Source organism: Sturnira hondurensis, unplaced genomic scaffold, assembly GCF_014824575.4.
Source record: "Sturnira hondurensis isolate 20B ecotype Veracruz unplaced genomic scaffold, ASM1482457v3 Scaffold0013299, whole genome shotgun sequence".
In the NCBI taxonomy this organism is placed as follows: Eukaryota; Metazoa; Chordata; class Mammalia; order Chiroptera; family Phyllostomidae; genus Sturnira; species Sturnira hondurensis.
Window position 1 is genome coordinate 2,060 of NW_028085930.1, and position 11,110 is coordinate 13,169.

An 11,110-nucleotide genomic window follows, 5' to 3' on the forward strand; every position below is an offset into this window, starting at 1 on the left:
AACGTGCTTTAGACATAACCTCTCCATAAGCACACTCTATGCACACACATAGTTCATTCTTCACACATCTGCCACACCTGTATGATCTACACAAACACACAGTAGATGTAACCAGACTTTCAGGCCCTCTGGTCATGAGCAGCTTCTCTAAAATCCGATACTAATCAATCACTATGGATCACAGCAGCCTCATGGCCCAGGGGATGGTGTTGCCCAGGTGGCCTAGTGGCTAGGCACCCAGGACTCCCACTCTCCTCACCCTGTTGATACTCCTCACCATATAGTAGCTCTGGCCACCTGACCATTGGAGCAGCTGCTGCAGCTCTTCGATCATCTTGCGTTGCTGGTGCCTTTCCTCCCGCAATGCTCTGAGCTCTTTAGCCTGGCGGTCCAGTTCCTGCTGACTCTGTGATAGTTGGCTCAGGCTGGTTTGCAGGTGCAGCTCCAGCAGGGTAACCCTGGTCATCAGGAAGTCCTGGCCGTGTATCAGGTACTCAATGGTGAGCTGGGCTAGGCGCAGCACATTGAGCAGTGCCTGGTCTAAAGGCTGTGAACAGTGGCTGCACACCTCCTGGTCCAAGGTGCAGAAGGTGATGTCAGTGATGTTTTCCAGCAGGGTGGCCACATCCATCTCCCGTGTCACACGGTCCACATCCAGGACTCTCATGTGCCTCCAGTCCATTCTCCTATTGCGAGGCAGGAACCTGAGGGGAGGGGCTGTGTAGGCCCCAAAGATGGAATGATGGGGACCCTGAACAATAGTAGCAAGAAACTGCATGGTCAGGGAAGCCCTGGGATTACCAACTTGGAAGGGTAATTACCACCAAGGCCACTGTAGCCAACATAGAAGCTCAGATAGGACCTGAAAAACAGAAGAGAATCCAAGTTAGGCAAGGTGTGTTGCCTGCATGTACCAGACACCTGGCCACCAAGAGTCTAAGTGGGGTGAAGTGAAGGACCTGAACAATAGCAGTAGTGTGCATGCTACACACTGACATGGCCAGAGCTGTGGAAAGTGAGGGTATGGATTTTAGAGTCACTCAGTTGTGGAGTCAAATCCTCAGCCTGGGCAAGTCCCTTCACTTCTTTAAATGTTCTAGGTACATTGGGACTTACAGGGCTCACTTTGCAGGTTTGTGGTTAGGATGAGGAAAGTGAAGCACCTAGCCTAATACGTGGCACCCAGTAGGTCCTCAGTGAATCCCTATGCCCAAGGCCACTGCCAGAGGGTTTTTGGGGAAAAGTGTCAATTGTATAAGTTGGTCCTATTCAACCTTCCAGTGACCTCTGGATAAAGTCCTGCAACCTGTTGTCCTACTTCCTTCAGTTTTAGCATCCAAGTGCATATTCCAGATATGGTGCACATGCTGTGTTTCCAAGCCTTCCAGCCTTGTCATTGCCTTCCTGACATAGTCATCCTCAGGCTCTTCTTTGGCTTTCAGTGGTCTTCCATGCAGCCTAGGCTTGTTCAGCATTCTGGCAGCTTCTTTCATGCTCTCTTGCATCTTGAATCCAACAACCGCCTAACCCCCTGACGTTCCTTCAGCGTCCATGAAGAGCTCCATGTACGTCACCTCACCAACCGCTTCTCTGACCAGGTCTTGGAGCGACTGCCATTTCACATCCAAAGGTGTGTTTGTAATGAAGGCTCTGTGTCTTTAGTTTAGGTTAGCAAGGCACTCAAAGCAATTTCCTCCTCTTTTTACTTTTTCTCCTTCCTCATCGCATGATGAGGAGAAGGTGACCTGTCACCTTTCAGGCAGAAGCCCCTTCTGCGCAGGCGCACCGCCCGCCTCCATTTTGAGTTCCCTCACTGCCCGCTTGGTGGCGCTCGGAACCCTGCCGCCATTTTCTCCCCGTCTGGTGTTGGTGTGGCTGCCCAGACTTCCTTAGCTCTGGGCTCCTGACAGAAGTATTTAGCAGACCTGAGTCTGTGTGCGCCACATGGAGATACACAGCTTTACAGGTATTACCCCATTTAATTCTCACAGCAACCCAGGACACTGATGAAGAGACTGAGAGACAAAGAAGGCAAATGACTTTCCCACAGTCACACCACTAGTAAGCGATGGTGTCTGGCTCCAGAGTTTGTTCTCCAGGGACCGGGAAACTACACAGACATTGCTGCGCAGAGCGGTGTCAGCGTAGGAGCTAGGGCAGGGTGCTCTGGAAGAACCAAGAGGGGCCTCAGCAGGTGTTTCTGTCTCATCTCTACCCCGGCCCCACCTGCAACTCCTCCAGCTGTGAGGCCACAAGGCTAGGCCTTGGCTCATTCGCATCCGTTGGACTCTAGCCCCTGGCATATTACCCGCAGCCGAAATTGCTGTTAAACTAAAAGAAAATTATCAAAATATTACATTATCTGCCTCAAAATTCTACATTCTTGGGGTCTTGGAGAAGTGAGGCTATGGACCAGCAAGAATCAGGAGAAAGATTAAGAATGGATTTAGGAATCCTTAATTTGGGCTCCTCAGAGTCAAAGGGTATTCACAGGCAGTAAAGTGATTGATTTCTTCACCATCCGTGTCTGTAGCTTAATCCTACTGCCTATTGAGAAGGATCAGGAGCCCTCGTAGGTGGGTCCATACTCACCAGTGAGAAGCCCCAGTGCCCACTCTCACTATCCAGATGTGAGCACAGGGTTGTAGCCTGCCTCCCAAGTGGCTCTAAATCCCTCACGTTGACACTCTGAGTCCAGTCTCTAAAATGGACAATGGCAGCCCCACTCCCAGGTATACAGGATTCTGAATAGTGGTCCCAGTTCATGAGGTTTTACTAACCCCCAAAGTCTCACTTTTGTCTTCCACTGAAATCCCAAGAGGCTAATTTTCAGTTGTCCCAAGGCTCTGATCTCAGAGGGTGAGCGTGGAGTTTGAGGATTAGGATGAAGACTGCACCCATCATTTATTACATGTGTATGTGCCAGGCACCATACCAGCCTTTCAGTACACTACTTCTAGCCATCCTACAGCCTTTTCTGTAGCTGTCAGTTTCCTCAACTAAAAAGTAAAAAAACTGAGGCTCAAAAGGTAAGGGATGACCTCCAAATCATTTAGCGACTAAGTAACAAAGCCAGCCTTCAAGTTCTGTTTGACTCTGAAGCTTTTGGAGTATGCCAAACTACCTCCCGATGATGGTGGTGATGATACATCAATTATTTCTCAGTATGGAAATTACAGTACCTGAGGCTTCTTCACCAGACTGCAAGGACTGAAAGTTTACAGCAAATCACAATACGGTAAGTGCTGGAGACCTTCAATTCTCCCTGGATCTCCACAGACTCAACTTCACAGCTGAGTCCAGAAGACAAAGTGAAATGACAATGTTTCTGGTTACCTGGAAACCACCTACCCTGTGGGGGAGGGGATGGAACACTTAGTTTCTCCACATGGAAATGATCAGGGGACTGCTTCTCCCACATCTGGGAAGAGGAACACAGGCAGAAATGACTGTCACTAAGAAGCTTTGTTAACCATCTTTGGATGTTTTGATGGGTCCCAAGAAACATCCCAATCCCAGACCAAGGTGATAAATGAGTGGGACCCAAAAGAGTGGAATGTATGCTAACATTTCAAAACTCACTGCCTTGACCAAAGCTAATTTCTTCCTGTGGCACAACACAGCCAAGGAAGGGAGCCCCTGCTTCGCATATTCCCCGGGAGGGGGGATCACCACCACATAAGGCAGCAATCCCTCTGGGACACAATTCCTAGGGGCCATGTAGTGCTTCATAAACCTATCCACCAACTTGTATAAAACTGACTGAACAATTGATTTTTAATGAAAATCTGGCTGACTTTAAAATAGAAATTGGTAGCACCTTGGGGACATCTGGAACAGCTGGTGTTTAGCCTCCTTCCACCTGTGGCACCAAACAGTGGAATTGCACAGGTGCTTCCCACATGGTGTCTATGTCCTGGGGCAGTTTTCTTATGCTGCCTGCCTCATTTATGGGTTCACAGAGCCAAGAGAGTAGACAGAGTTCCTTGCTCAGCTGCACTGTGCCTCTGGGCTCACTCGACTGTACTCAAGGGCTTAACAGCACCCAATAGCCTTCAACCACCCCAGGCCCTTGCCAGAATTCAGGTGGCTGCTTGTGCTTCCTCTGGGTGGGGCCGCTTCCCCAGTCTCAGGAACCTTGTGCTCTCCATGGTGAGAACAGCTGAGCACCACCTCCTTCAGGCAATGGGACAGAGACATGAGAACTTCTTGGCATTAGTAATTTGAGTCCTGAGGTGTCCATGGAATCCTTCTCCCCAGACAGGCATCCCACCACAGTCTGAGGAAAAGTGGAACCTCTCCCCTCATTGCTCTAGGATGAGCTATTTTTAGTTATGATAGGAGGAGAAAGGAGGGAGTGTCACATTTAATCCCTGAGGGAAATCCAGGATCCATGTGAATTGCTACAGCACCTTCAGAATCTTGAGCAGACATCCCAGGCCAAAGCCCTAAACTACAGAGCACTTCCTCTTTTATATATTTATTTAAAAATATATATTTCATTGATTATGCAATTACAGTTGTCCCATTCCCCCCTTCATTTCCCTCCACAACCCCTGCCCCCATTCCCCCCCTTTAGTTCATGTCCATGTGTCACAAGTTCTTTAGCTCCTACATTTCTCAGATTATTCTTGTCCTCTCCCCTGTCTATCTTCTACCTACCATCTATGCTCTTTATTCTCTGTACCTTCTCCCTCCTTCTCCTCCTCCCACTCCCCTCTTGTTAACCCTGCATGTGATCTCCATTTCTACAGTTCTGCTCCTGATCCAGTTGCTCTGTTCTGCTCTGCTTAGTTAGCTTTTGTTTTAGGTGTGGCTGTTAATAACTGTCAATCTTCTGTCCTTTCAGTGTTCATATTTTTTATTTTCTTTTTCATAGATAAGTCCCTTTAACATTTCATATAATAAGGGCTTGGCAATGATGAACTTGTGGAACTTGACCTTATCTGAGAAGCACTTTATCTGCCCTTCCATTCTAAATAATGTCTTTGCTGGATAGAGCAATCTTGGATGTAAGTCCTTGCCTTTCATGACTTGGAATACTTCTTTCCAGCCCCTTCTTGCCTGTAAGGTCTCTTTTGAGAAATCAGCTGACAGTCTGATTGGCTGTCACCTACTCCTTTGTAGGTGACTGTCCCCTTATCTCTCGCTGCTGCTAGGATTCTCACCTTCATTTTAATCTTGGCCAGTGTAATTATGATGTGCCTTGGTGTGTTCCTTCTTGGGTCCACCTTCTTTTGGACTCTCTGAGCTTCCTTGACTTCCCGGAAGTCTATTTCCTTTGTCAGATTGCAGAAGTTCTCTTTTATTATTTGTTCAGATAAGATTTCCACTTGTTGCTGTTCCTCTTCCCCTTCTGGTACCCCCCAAAATTGGATGTTGGAACACTTAAAGATGTCCTGGAGGTTCCTAAGCCTCTCCTCATTTTTTTGAATTCTTGTTTTTTCATTCTTTTCTCTTTGGTCATTTCTTCTTTCTGATGCACTCCATGGATTTGAGTCCCAGTTTCCTTCCCATCACTATTGGTTCCCTGTGCAATTTGCTTCATTTCACTTTGTGTTGCCTTCCTTTGTTCATATAATTTGGGACTAAAATCAACCAGTTCAGTGAGCATCCTGATTACCAGTGTTTTAAACTGTGCATCTGATAGGTTGGCTATCTCTTGGTTGCTTAGAAGTATTGGCTCTGGATCTTTGAGCTGTTCTTGAGCCAGAGTGTTTTGGTCTGTTCCCGCCTGTTTTGTATGAAGGGCAGAGCCCTAGGTGTTCACTTTGGCAGTTCAGGCCAGTTGATGGGTTGTGACTGGGGCAGGGTCAGAGAGGGAGCTATGGCATTTTTTTCTGCTCTTTCTTGTAATTTGGTCCCCTCTGCCGCTTCCCACAAGCAAATTGGGTCCTTCTGGTGCTAATTCTTGGGTGGGTGGGCTTGTGTTCATTCTCGGACCCTGTGGGTCTTCCCGTCGAACTCTCCTTTGGTACTAGGAGCCTCTCCTGGCACCTCAGCCCCCGGAAGTTTTTCCAGTCCATGCTTTTAGGCTTTATTTCCCATTGCTGGGGCCCTGGGTTGCACAGTCTGTCTCACTAACCATTTCTAAACCTGCCTGGTTTCTCTGTGTCCAAATGTATGTCCACAGTCAGCCAGCCAGCTGCCTTGAGAGCCTTACAGGATTTCCATCTGTGCCTGCCCATGTTTCCAATTATGGCCTCCTCCTGCCAGGACCCCTCTCCACTGCTGCGGACTGCACCCTTCTTACCGGTCTGAATGAATGATTACTTGTTGTCAAACTTTGGTACAGTTTATTTTTCTGTCTGTTTGGTTGTGTTTTTGTTTTTAAATATTTGTGTGTTTAAATGGTTGTGCAAGGAGGCACAGTGTTTCCACCTACACCTCCATCTTGGCCAGAAGTCCCCCTTCCTGTTTTATGATCTGGCCCCACTCTGGTCTTTTGGGTGAGCCCCAGGCTTGGTCAGATGTCAGCTATCGCCCTCCCCCAACCTGCTGGCCTGTCCTGTGCATCTAGCTGGGAAGCCCAGGACCAAAGAGCTCTGTCTCTCAGGTGTCAGTTCTTGATCCCGCATTCTAGCCAGCCCTGCTTTACTGAGACTCACATTTCTGAGAATAAGGCCTTTCTCCCACCAAACCTCAATCCGCCAAGCTAGTGTCTTGGTGTATCCAAAGCAAAACCTGTGGGAACACATGTTGGCAAGGGTGCAGAGACATTGGAAGCCCATGCATTGCCAATGGGAGTAAAAGATAGTACAGCTGCTGTGGAAAAGAGAACAGTGCTTCCCGAAAAATTAAACATAGAAGTGCATAGGGTCCAGCAGGTCCCTTTGTGGCTAAGTATTTAAAAGTATTGAAAGCAGAGAAGCTGGTGTTTGCACATACAAGTGTGTAACAGCATTATTCAAAACAGCCAAAAGGTGAAAGCAACCCAAGTGTCCATGGACATATGAATGAATTAAAAAATGTGGTACATACATACAAAAGAATATTATTCGATTAAAAAGGAATGGGATTCTGATACATGTTAAAGGATCTCCCTTATACATCATACTTAAAATAGTGAAATGCATAGAGATATTTGGAAACTACAAGAGTGGTTACCAGGACTGAGAGGGGGTGGACGGGGAGTGGGGAGTTAGTGTTCAATGGCACAGAACTTCACTTTGGAGTGATGCAAAATTTCTAGAGGCAGATAGTGGTGTTGTTTGCACAACAAGGTGAATGTGCTCAATGCCACCGAATTAGACCCTTTAAATACTTATCATGGCAAGTATTGGGTATGTACACTTCATCAAAGAATGGTGGCACAGGGACCAGGACCAAGTGGGAAGGCCTGTGCACATCTGCCCTGATGGGGTATCTTGTTTCTCCTCCTCTCAGGGTCAGGGCATGCCTTTCTCTCCAGGGACTCCTCCTGCTCACTACAGGGGAGGGAAGAGCCTGGGCTCTGGACTCAAACATTCATTTACATTCAACATTCCCACGCTGTGCAACCCTGGGAAAGTTACTCAACCTCTCTGTCAAGTGGGAAAAATGAACTCTACTGAGTAGCGTCATTCTGAAAATCAAGTTAGCTAAAGCATCTGTAGGTTCAGCCCAGCCTCTGAAAGACAGGGAGTGTCCCCCAAGTTCAGACCAGTGGGATATGGGTGGGGAGCCTTTGCTTCCCAGCTCTCTTCCCAATGTATCCCTGAAATGTGCAAAAGTAGCTGTGGGGGGTGCCTGTTTGTGTTTACCATCCCCACCAGTCTCAAAGTTCCCATGTGAGTGAGGTGCCTTCTTCTGCAGGGCTGTTGTGAGAAAAGGGACTTGATATGTGCCCCAGTCCTCCTTGTCAGTGTGGCCAAAGAGAAAGACTCTCGCCTCAATTGACCGACTTACCACACACTATTCTTGAGCGTTCTGGAGCTCTGCTGTGTGCCAGGCTCTGTTCCACGTCCCCAGGAGACCAAGAGGTGATAGAGGACTAGATCACGTGACCCTGGAAAGTACTTACTTTCCCAGGCAGAGCTTAGTTTCCTGATGTAACAGTAACAAACCAGCGTTGGCTCTATTTTTTATCTGGACCCAACTCACTAGTCACCAAACCAGCTGGGCCTTGAGCCAGGTCCTGGTAGGTCCTGGGCCAGTGTTTGCAGTAGAGATTCTCTGCCAGGGAGTTGCTGCCTCTAACCACGCCCCTTTCTTCCTGGTTCATGTGGTTCCACAGATGCAGGTCTTGGGAGTCACTGAAGCTGGGGTCTGTGTCCCAGACTTCATAGTAGTGCCACCCACTATGTGTAGGAGAAGGGGTAAAGTCTTTGGGGGTCGAGAAAGCACAAGTTCAAACACCTGAGTTCATTCACCAAATGGAAGTCTTCAAGGATGCACCACAGTCTTAACATCCTCGTCATCAAATCGGGTGCCTGGTCGCCCCAAATGTGTGAGTTGTAGTGTTCAACAAAGTTCTCCATGCACTCCCACTGGAAGATGTGGTGGGGGAGGAATCCAAACACGCTGGTACTAGCATATTGAGAAGCTTGTGCAGCCAAAACGTTCTCCTCGGGGATGGGCCTGACCGAGATGACATTGGTGTCCATGTAGATGCCCCTGCACTGCCAGATGATGGCCAGGTGGGACCCACCTGCGCTGACTTGCAGCCAGTTTCTCTCTGTACTGGCATTGATCTTCAGGAAAAGGTGTCCATCAGCCCCCAGTAGCATGGAAGGGGTGGGGGGCACAGCAGGAGACCAGGGCCTGGGGGCTGGGGAGAGGCCAGCAAGCCAGCTTCCCAAAATTCTGTTGGCCAAAAGCTAAATTTTGAGAACTTCCCAAGTTTACCCCTTCCACCCCCAAAAGTTGACTTTCATTAGACTGTTGACAGTAATCGGTATTCATGGGAAGACTTTGGTGCCTTTTAAAGATTTCATGAAATTGTCTTTCAAAAAACCAGAAGCATTGGAAAAGTAAAGTAGAAACCCCAAAAGGATGTCACAATGAACTCTATAAGTGAATTTCAATGGGTTGTAGAGTTCCTAAAAGGATGAAATCATGGAGAATTTTTTTAGGTCCTAAAAGCACTGAATGCTGACAGAGGAAAAGATAAAGTAGAAAACTGTTTTAAACATCACTGTGTATGCTATTTTAAAAATTGGCAAAAATGCATACATGCCTGTATGTAATCATTCTCTAATTAATTCCTTTCATAACAAGGGCCTGCGTACTATGTGTCAAGCTCTGTGCTGGCTGCCAAAGATACACATGGACAAAGACAAAAATGTTTACTGGGAGAAGACAGACAATAATGAAAGAAATATATATGTTGGGTGTTCGTATGGATTGTGAAGGAAAAAAGCTGGGTGTGGGGTCTATGAAGGGGGCAGGGTGGAACACAGTCGTACTTGGGTTCCAGCAGAGACTGGAAGTGGGTAGGTGAACTGTGCTGACACCTCTGAGGAGGTTCTGGATAGAACCTCTAGACAGAGGGAAGGGCAAGTGTGAGGGCCCTGAGGCAGGAGTGGGAGGAAGGCACTGTGGCCAAGGCAGACTAGTGACGGAAGAGGGGTAAGAGATGAGATCAGAGGGGCCAGGGGTAGAGGAGGGCAGACTCTGAACTGGTTTGGGAGATTTGGAGGAAAAGAAAGATGTGATCTGATTTTGTCTTCAGAGCCCCACTGGATGCTCTGTGAGAAAAGACAAGGTGGGGGTTGGGAGGTGACAAAGGGAGAAGCAAAGAGGTAAGTTAAGAGACTGTTGAAATAATCCAGCCAAGAGGTGAGGGTGAAGGAAGACGATAGTGGAGGAGGTAAGAGAAGTGGTCAGGTCCTGCACACGTGGCAAAGGCCAAGCTGTCCAATTTGGATGGACTGAACACGGGGCAGGAAAGACTGGATGACTGCAAGTGCTCCAAGGTGAGCAACATGGGGAATACTTTTTAAAAGAAAAAAATAACTCAATAATTGGCTGTGTTCCCAAATGAATGCTAAACTGTGGATGCAGGGAAACAAAAAGATTTTTCTGAATTGGAATATGTTGATTAAAAGAATAAACAGCAACTCTTGGCTTGGAAAGCAATGTGGGGGTTGCCAGAGGGAAGGGGGTGAGTGATGGATGGGGCCTGATATATGGTGATGGAAGACAGTTTGACTGTAGATGGGGGGCACACCATGCAATATACAGCCCTAGTGTCACAGAAATGTACACTAGAAACCCCTTTAGCAATGCTATCTCAACATATTTAATTTTTCTAAAAGCCAAATGAGCCTTCAGAGGCAGGATGGTGGAGGAGTGAATGGAAGCCACACTACCTTCCTCTGAAGACCAATTCAGAAATCAAAGGCATTTTTGTACACCATCAATAAAATATCAGAAATAGAAACCAGAAAAAAGATCCCATTTGATATAGCAAGAAGAAAATAAAGTACCTAGGAATAAACCTAACCAAAGAAGTAAAAGACCTGTACTTGGAAACCTACACAATACTGAGGAAAGAAATTAAAGAATACACAAATGGAAACATGTACCTTGTTCATGGATTGGAAGAATTAACATTATCAAAATCTCCATTCTGCCAAAATCCATCTATAGATTCAATGCAATCACTATTAAAATATGAAAAAATATTTCACATTGAACAAGTATTTCAAAAATTTATATGGAACCATAAATGACCCTGAATAAGTGCAGCAATTTAGAGAAAGAAAAACAGTGTAGGAGGGATTGCAATACCTTATGTCAAACAACATTACAAGCCACGGTAATCAAAACAGTCTGGTACTGACATAACAGACACATAGATCAATGGAACAGAATAGAGAGACCAGAAATAAACCCAAGTGTCTATGGTCAATTAATATTGGACAAAGTGGGCAGAAGCATAAAATGGAGTGAAAATAGCCTCTTCAACAAATGGTGTTGGGAGATCAGGACAGCTACGTGGAAAAAAAAAAGAAATGAAATGAAACGACCACCAACTTATACTCTACACAAAAATAAACTCAAGATGGATAAAAGACTTAAACATAAGTCTCAACACCATAAAAGTCCTAGAGGACAAGAGAGGCAGGAAAATCTCAGCTGTACCGTGGAGCAATAGTTTCACTGCTCTGCAGCAAGAGACATAAAG

The 11,110-nt window shown here is 46.6% G+C and overlaps 1 pseudogene; it reads right to left on the bottom strand.

Annotated features, from left to right (window-relative positions):
• Window positions 1–8,056: 8,056 nt before the first annotated feature.
• LOC118997491 (alpha-1,4-N-acetylglucosaminyltransferase-like) lies at window positions 8,057–8,708 on the bottom strand (annotated as a pseudogene).
• Window positions 8,709–11,110: the final 2,402 nt, after the last annotated feature.